Source organism: Barbus barbus (genome assembly GCF_936440315.1).
Source record: "Barbus barbus genome assembly, chromosome: 6".
In the NCBI taxonomy this organism is placed as follows: Eukaryota; Metazoa; Chordata; class Actinopteri; order Cypriniformes; family Cyprinidae; genus Barbus; species Barbus barbus.
In genome coordinates, this window is record NC_136734.1 from 1641866 (window position 1) to 1651462 (window position 9597).

General features: G+C 37.5%; 1 protein-coding gene across 1 annotated transcript in view; it reads left to right on the plus strand.

The window, feature by feature from the left end:
* LOC306871772 (guanine nucleotide-binding protein G(I)/G(S)/G(O) subunit gamma-10-like) overlaps window positions 1-7020 on the plus strand; it is a 480959-nt gene extending 473939 nt beyond the window's left edge. The window contains exon 4 of the mRNA XM_079419917.1: window positions 6719-7020. The gene's annotated coding sequence lies outside the window, so the exon portion shown is untranslated. The remainder of the gene's footprint in view (window positions 1-6718) is intronic.
* The last annotated feature ends 2577 nt before the right edge of the window (window positions 7021-9597 follow it).

Here is a 9597-nt window from a genome sequence, read left to right on the forward strand (position 1 = left end):
AGGAGGTTTGTTTCAAACTCCTCAGAGCGATCAGATCATCATGAAGTACACTGAGTGACAGAATGACCTCTAACCTTTCATTCATACAGATCCGTCTACACGCGTGTGTTTGTTCAGCAGATCCTCCCACTGTAGTGTAAAAGCACTGTGTGGTGCCGTCTCTCTGTCTCTCTCTCTCTTTTTCTCGGTCTCTCGCTGTCTCTGATGCCTTATAACGCAGCATTCCTGAGGACGCTGTCTATTGTTATAGGTGGGACCAGGCGTCTCCTCACCTCCCCTGGGGCTGGCGGGATATTTGTAGCTGTGTGTCACAGCGTGTGTGTGTGTGTGTGTGTGTGTGTGTTTGTTGTTGGTCTGTGATATGCTGATGAAAATTAGAAACAAACTTTGATGTTGATTAGATAGATGAACTTTCTGTGAATACTGAAAAATAAAATGTACCACAGTTTCCATAATACAGGTCCTTTTCAAAAAATTAGCATATTGTGATAAAGTTCATTATTTTCTGTAATGTACTGATAAACATTAGACTTTCATATATTTTAGATTCATTACAACACAACTGAAGTAGTTCAAGCCTTTTATTGTTTTAATATTTATGATTTTGGCATACAGCTCATGAAAACCCAAAATTCCTATCTCAAAAAATTAGCATATCATGAAAAGGTTCTCTAAACGAGCTATTAACCTAATCATCTGAATCAACTAATTAACTCTAAACACCTGCAAAAGATTCCTGAGGCTTTTAAAAACTCCCAGCCTGGTTCATTACTCAAAACCGCAATCATGGGTAAGACTGCCGACCTGACTGCTGTCCAGAAGGCCATCATTGACACCCTCAAGCAAGAGGGTAAGACACAAAGACATTTCTGAACGAATAGGCTGTTCCCAGAGTGCTGTATCAAGGCACCTCAGTGGGAAGTCTGTGGGAAGGAACAAGTGTGGCAGAAAACGCAGTACAACGAGAAGAGGTGACCGGATCCTAAGGAAGATTGTGGAGAAGGACCGATTCCAGACCTTGGGAGACCTGCGGAAGCAGTGGACTGAGTCTGGAGTAGAAACATCCAGAGCCACCGTGTACAGGCGTGTGCAGGAAATGGGCTACAGGTGCCGCATTCCCCAGGTCAAGCCACTTTTGAACCAGAAACAGCGGCAGAAGCGCCTGACCTGGGCTACAGAGAAGCAGCACTGGACTGTTGCTCAGTGGTCCAAAGTACTTTTTTCGGATGAAAGCAAATTTTGCATGTCATTCGGAAATCAAGGTGCCAGAGTCTGGAGGAAGACTGGGGAGAGGGAAATGCCAAAATGCCTGAAGTCCAGTGTCAAGTACCCACAGTCAGTGATGCTGGTGTTGGTCCACTGTGTTTTATCAAGGGCAGGGTCAATGCAGCTAGCTATCAGGAGATTTTGGAGCACTTCATGCTTCCATCTGCTGAAAAGCTTTATGGAGATGATTTCATTTTTCAGCACGACCTGGCACCTGCTCACAGTGCCAAAACCACTGGTAAATGGTTTACTGACCATGGTATTATTGTGCTCAATTGGCCTGCCAACTCTCCTGACCTGAACCCCATAGAGAATCTGTGGGATATTGTGAAGAGAAAGTTGAGAGACGCAAGACCCAACACTCTGGATGAGCTTAAGGCCGCTATCGAAGCATCCTGGGCCTCCATAACACCTCAGCAGTGCCACAGGCTGATTGCCTCCATGCCACGCCGCATTGAAGCAGTCATTTCTGCAAAAGGATTCCCGACCAAGTATTGAGTGCATAACTGAACATAATTATTTCAAGGTTGACTTTTTTTGTATTAAAAACACTTTTCTTTTATTGATCGGATGAAATATGCTAATGTTTTGAGATAGGAATTTTGGGTTTTCATGAGCTGTATGCCAAAATCATCAATATTAAAACAATAAAAGGCTTGAACTACTTCAGTTGTGTTGTAATGAATCTAAAATATATGAAAGTCTAATGTTTATCAGTACATTACAGAAAATAATGAACTTTATCACAATATGCTAATTTTTTGAAAAGGACCTGTATTTGTCAGCACAACTGTTTTCAACATTGATAATAATCAGAAATGTTTCTTGAGCAGTATATCAGTATATTAGAATGATTTCTGAAGATCATGTGACGGTGAAGACTGGAGTAATGATGCTGAAAATTCAGCTTTGATCACAGAAATCAATTCAATTTTAACAAATAAATGCAGCCTTTGTGAGCAGAAGAGACTTTTCAAAAACATTAAAAACTTTTGAATGAGAGAACTTGCTTATTTTATTAAGAAATTATTAATAATTTAATATGATGAAGAACAATGATGAATAAAATAAAATGTTGACTTGGAATATGCAAAAATAATGCATATAGTTTTTTTTTTTTTTTTTTTTTTGTGGCACGCAAGTTGCAAGGCCTTGAGTTTAAAAGCAGAGCCGCAGCGCTGGTCATCTTGAACATTTGTTGAAGCTTTTCAGTGACTTAAGGAGTAACACATCCACTCACCCATGAGGAGAAGAGATGGATACTCACACACTCCAGTGCAAACTCAGACCTCCAGTATGACAATGCCTGATAAAACAGGCAATCTGTGTTTGCTAGTAACTCACTCACGCGGTGGAGATAGTCGGCCAGCTCAGAAATTAAACTTCTGTCATTTGATTACCATCATGTTGTTCTGTATGACTCTTTTTTTTCTGGTAAAAACAAAGATGAGTTGTTTAACACAACAGCTGCGAACATGACAAAAAAGCACTAAAACATCATAAGCTTGCGTACTATATTCCAAATCTTTTGAAGCAGTATTCAGTATTCACTGCAAAAAATATATATATATATATATATTTTCTTCCGCAGATCGGTTTTATTTATTTTTTGCTGTTTTCCACTACAAATATCTGAGAAGCAGATAAATAATATGAGAAGCAAAGTGACTTAAGATCTTGTTTTCCGAAAAAATTAGTAAATGACTGCCACTGCTTTTGACATGGTTATCCTCCTGTCAACCCTATTGCACCCCAATGGTTCGAGTCTTAACTCTCAGATAGGTCCTTCAAGGTATTTTGGAGGGGCAAGGTCTCCAAGTCACAACATCTAGCTACTGGGATGCCTCAGGGCTCAGTTCTTGGACCACTTCTCTTGTCTACATTGCATAACTAGGTTCTGTCATTCAGAAACATGGATTTTCATATCGCTGCTATGCTGTTGACACTCAACTCTACCTCTCATTCCATCCTGACTGACTTGTCTAACAGACATTTCTTGCTGGATGAAGGACCATCACCTTCAACTCAACCTTGCCAAGACAGAACTGCTTGTGGTTCCATCAAACCTTGTAGTTTCATCTCAAGTTCACCTTCCAGTTAGGCACATCAACCATAACTCCTTCAAAAACAGCCAGAAACCTTGGAGTTATGATTGATTGATCAGCTGAATTTCTTTGCCCATATTGCTAAAACTGCCCAGTCGTGCAGATTTGCTTTATTCAGCATCAAGAAGATCAGGCCCTTTCTTTCAGAACATGCTTCACAACTCCTTGTTCAAGCTCTTGTTCTGTCCAGGCTGGACTATTGCAATTCTCTCCTGGCAGGTCTTTCAGCCAATTCCATCAAACCTCTACAACTAATCCAGAATGCAGCAACAAGATTAGCCTGGAAAGAGCACACATCACACCTCTGCAAGAAATCACTTTCACTGACTTGTTCATTAACTGTTTCCTCGTGGTGGGATGACCTGCCCAGCTCAATCCAAGCCGCTAAGTCCTTAGCCATCTTCAAGAAATGGCTAAAAACACATCTCTTCCATCTTTATTTGACTCTATAACTCTAGCACTCTCTATTCTAATTCTATTCTAGGGCTCTCAAAACAGCCTGATTTGAGAAAGTGGGGGGATGAGAAATAGGGATTTAAAAAAACCACTGGGTGGATTTTTATCATTATAGGATGAATGTGTGTACACACACACACACACACACACACACACACACACACACACACATTTATGTTCAAATAACTTGTAAAGTGAATTTTGCATCGGATGACCCATTTAAAAAAAACTTGACCCTCTAACATTTGCGCTCTGTTCTATTTCTATCTTTTTTTATAAAAAAAACCTTGCAATGTGTACTGCGTTAGACTAACCAAGACTTGTCACAGCACTGACATTTTATTGTTCTTTTCTTGGTTTTGATTGCTTCTGTTGTCCTCATTTTTAAGTCACTTTGGATAAAAGCATCTGCTAAATGACTACTGTAGATGAAAATGTTATGTAAATATGACAAAGTCGAAACAATATTATTTTTTTTACCTTTTATTGTAGAACATTTTCTTTCCTTTTTAAGCGTACTGTTCAGAAAATAAAACGCTCATTATTCACTGAAATTCTCTCAAAACTATTATATGACTTCAGACTTTAATTTTTCAGTTTTATTTTGAAGCTCTCATTATAAAAAAGAATAGTGACATTTGTGAAAAATAAGTTTTATTTAAAAGTGACGGCAATTTTGCAATATTTTTTCCTGTTACTTCAGCTGTTTTGTGTGAAAGTATTTTGGTCCCACTTTATATTAGGTGGCCTTAACTACTATGTACTTACATTTCAATTAATCATTTGGTACAATGCACTTATTGTGTACATGCGTGTTTTTACATTGTACTTATATTTTTTAAAATACCTATATGTAATTACATCTGTAATTAATTTCTGTAATTACATTTATATTTACACTGTTGTCCAATCCCTTACACCGTAACCCACCCTTAAACCTACCCATACCACCAAACCTGTCCCTAACCTTACCCGTATCCCACCACAATAGCAGCAAATGTGTTTTGCAATACAATATGACCACAATAAGTACATTGTACTTATTTTTTGATGTAAGTACATAGTAGTTAAGGCCACCTAATATAAAGTGGGACCAGTATTTTTAGCTGAACTGTGAATTTCAAGCTTTCAATCTCCCGTGTGAAAGCTCTTTATTGGGGCTTAAGATAAATCTGTGGTTCAGTTTTCGGGCCAATCAGTGATCACATGCGTCACAAAGAGAGCGCTGATCAAACGCTGCATGCACAATGATGGGAAGAAACTCCTTAAGACTGAACCAAGGCCTGTGTGAAGCTGTGAGTTTCTGATAAAGCAAAGGGCTTCATACGAGTGAGCCGGACCATAGAGGGCAAACTCAACATCTGTAACCTCTCGAGAGACTCGTTTTGATATGAAAATGGGGGGAAGTTGCCTCTCTTTATGGTGGCTCACCTTTGGTGCAGAATGGAGCTCCAGGATTCTTCTGTTGCGGTTTGAAGTTCAGAAACAAGCTGTGAAACAACTGTAGGTTAAAAGTCAGTGATGTTTGGGTCTAAAAAAATATTTCACCCAAAAATTAGAACTGGCAATATTCACTCAACCTTTATTCAAAATCTATGTGACAAATACCATTATTAGCCAAAGTTTGAATATGGAGAGTATAAGGAGATTGGAGTAAATGATGAATGTTTAATTTAAGTCAATATTCAGGAAATGTTATAAGGATTGTGAGTTGTATAATATATTTTTAATATAATTTATTACATTGTTCTATTAAAATGTTATGATATATTTTTGTTGCATATATTTATGAAATGTTATTTTAATTGTTGTTTTATATATATATATATATATATATTATATATATTTGCAATTAAAAAACTATTTTTTATTGTATATATTTTTGTATATTTTTATATTTAGTAAATGATTTACTCATCTGTCCTAACAACAAAATGTCTTAAATTGTCTTCATTGGGGGTTTCTTAGTAGTTTCTAAATGAAATTGCACTTGCTTGATAGATGCAGATACTTAAATACTTGTATATTTATACTGTTGCATATAATATTACTGAAAAATATGCCAGAATGCAAGGTTAACCGTATCTTTTTATGATTTCTTCTCTGTCTTCACGTTTAAATGTCTGCATCTATTTAAAGTTTGTTGTCAGATTCAGGAATACATCAATGTTCTTCCAAGAAGACTCATGTTTACTCTGAAGCACAAGCAGATTCTCAGTCCAGATGATTCCATGTGAAGGGTCTGGGCGCTGATCTCAGATAAGTGTCCTCTCTAGACGGTCCTCACATCAGCGTCAGCAGATGACGAGATGACGTGAGTCTGATCTTGCAGTTTTGTGACTGTGTCTTCAGGTTGTGTTTGCATCAGCGTGTCGAGTCCGTTTGCTTGAAGTGCATCTGGCTTATCAAGCATTTCTGCTTCTTGACCTTAGAAAAGAGCTGCTTGTGGATGTTGTGAACTTTTGATACTGATTCTACAGTTTTGCCTTTGACCTGGTCGACATGTGAAGGATGGTGTGATTTATGCAACATTTCAAACACTATATAATTTAATTCCATGTTTAATTCAGCAAGTGGCATCTAGTTATAGTTCCTGAAACAAATACAGAAACAATTATGATAATTGCACTAAAAGTAAAATGACACCGAACTGAATACAGAACTCATTCATATATACATACATGCACGCATGCACGCATGCACGCATGCACACATGCACGCATACACACACACATACACATACACATACACACACATCACTAAGGGAGCTGCTCATTGGCAGATTCATTGGGAAGTGCTTCATATTGCATCAGGACAATGACCCAAAACACCCTGCCAGTTCAGTCAAGGCAAATCTCCAGATTTAAATCCAAATGAACCTGAATTTCAAGGCAGAAACTCCCCAAAACAAGCAACAATTGGAATTGTCTGCATTAAAGGCTGGGAAAAGTCTTTCAAAGGATGAGAGCAAGAGTCTGGTGATGTCTATGGGTCACAGACTCACTGCTGTGATTGTGTGCAAGGGATCTGCAACTAAATAATAGCTTTTAATCTTTTATATCTGCCTTATGTTCAACTGTCCCAATACTTATGCTCTCATCAATGAGTGGGATGAACTCTAAAAGTGCTGTTCTTTTTATTTGGTAAAACATGTATGTGTTGAAACGGCTAATAATAAAATGTAACATTCTGTAGTCAGCCAACAGAGCAATTTTGTCTTCACTGTTCCTATACTTATGGAGGGGACCGTATGTATGTGAAATAGACTTAAAAGAATATAATTTATGGTTTGTGAATGCATGAAGCGCAGCCTGAATGCAATGTAATTTACATCCACCAAATGCATACATGTAAAAATTATTTTGCATCCCATACTAATATAAGATTATAATGAATTAAATAATGAAAGTTAAAAATATTAAATGGCGATAGGGCAATCCTTGCACATGCGCATTTGTCAATGAAATATCTAAATATTTTGATCAGGTTTTCTGTTAATTATATCAGTAGTAAGTCATTGGAATGAGCCCTTCTTTTGCCCTTTGTCATTCCACAGGAGCCCATATATATATATATATATATATATATGTGTATATATATGTGTATATATATGTGTGTGTGTGTGTGTGTGTATATATATATGTGTGTGTATGTTAATGCAGTATTTTCATATTTATTTATATTTGTATATCATTGTGACAAAGTGCTTTGTTGGCCTGATTCATGCAGCTGGACGCTCAGAGTGCCTCCCTTTAAAAGTTCCAAATCCTAAATAAAACATGCTCCCCTCTGAAGGTCACACGCGTTCCTAAATCTGCTGGATGTAGATTGAAACACTCTCTGAAAAGTACAGCGAGCTGCGAGACGGTTTGTGTTTTACACTTTACTGAAAACTTTTGTTTATTGTGGCCTCAAAACGGGTTGAAGTCAGTCTTAAAAATATATGAATGGCATTGCATTTGTAGGGCCTTGTATTCTCCACAATGCAGAAAACTGACAGAATCATGAATTTCAGTCATAAAATGGGAATTAACTGTATAACACAAGTTTTGGATGAATGAATAGTTAGTGTCTGTGTAGTTTGGGAGACTTTCTTCTCTTTGGCTCAGTTTGCTGTGAGTGCAAGTCTGTTAGTGCCTGTCCAAACTTTCAACTTTCCAGATTTGTGCGTGTGTATGAACATTTTGTGCTGCTGCATTCAATCTTTCTGAATGGGGGAGATTTTTAGCCTGTCATGAAATATTCAAATGTCAGAAATAGTCCCTGAAACTGGGGAGCCGTTTTCAACTCGGAGGTCCGTTTCTCCTCAAACACCTCCTCTCTTTCTCCTTTCTCCGCTTTTCTTCCATCTCCATGACTTTAAATAAATAATTTACCCCAAATTGTACATTTTCTTGTCACTTACTACCCCTCAAGTCATCCAAAGTGTAGAGTTCTTCATCGGATTTGGAGAAATGTAGCATCACATCACTTGCTCAGCAATGGATGCTCTGCAGTGAATGGGTGCCGTCAGAATGAGAGTCCAAAACAGCTGATAAAAACATCACAATAATCCACACCACTCCAGTCCATCAATTAATGACTTGTGGAGACAAACGCTGTGTTTGTAAGAAAAAAATACATCATTGGTTACAAAATACAAGTCCATAATGACGCTGTGAAAAAGTCCATCTCCTATTGTCTCTTACATCAAAATCCAGCCACATATTAGTTTAGAGCTGTTTTGGCTTATAAACGGTGTCTCTTGATTCAGACCACTTTTTCACTGGAGGAAGCATTATTATGGATGGAGGACTTAATGGTTTAAAGTTAAAAACATCTTAATGATGAATTTGTTTCTTTGACTTCACATTAATTGATGGACTGGAGTGGTGTGGATTATTTTTGGATTATTGTGATGTTTTTATCAGCTGTTTGGACTCTCATTCTGACGGCACCCATTCACTGCAGAGCATCCATTGGTGATGCAATGACACATTTCTGTAAATCTGATGAAGAAACAAACTCATCTACATGTAATGATGACAAATCTTTAATTTCGAGTGAACTGTTGCTTTAAAATTTTGGTATTTTCTCTTCCCTATAACAGACCCCCCAGGAGGGAGACAAACAAGATCATCTTCATCTTCTCTCAGGACGTCATGGGGACAGACACAGCTGTCAACACACCAGAAAACATGGAGAAACAGAGGTGAGGGCCCTTCACAGGGTGCCCGGGGCCGGGACTGTATTTTGAAATGAAACTTGGCCAGAATCATAGCAGGAAATAATGGCTTGAGACTGTAGAGACAATAAGCTGATTCACTTCTCAGGGTTTCGATCAATGGCTTGTTACGCAAGCTGAATTGTAAATAGGTTTAGATTTGCCAAAAATAAACAAGTTCAACCCAGTTTTGTGAGTTCACAACACTCACTATAAATGTTTTGTATCAATTCAGGGTTTGATGTAGAGTTTATGTGTAACTCTGGACCTGAAAGTGTGACGTGAAACATGGAGAGCATCAGTTTGATTCACGTTTCACTTCTCTGCTCAAGATTTAGGAGATCAATATGAAAATATCATTAATTTAAACATTTACATGGCATGAGAAAACAGCTGCTACTACAAAAGTATGAGAAGCTGCTGAATAAAAATATTTTTAATATTATTTTAATACAAGTGAATTAGCTGAATTTAATTAATAATGTATACAGGTTCTGTTATGAAACTTGCAATTCAAGTTTTTTTTGTTTTATTATAATTGTGACAAACTTGCAATTCTAACTTTAT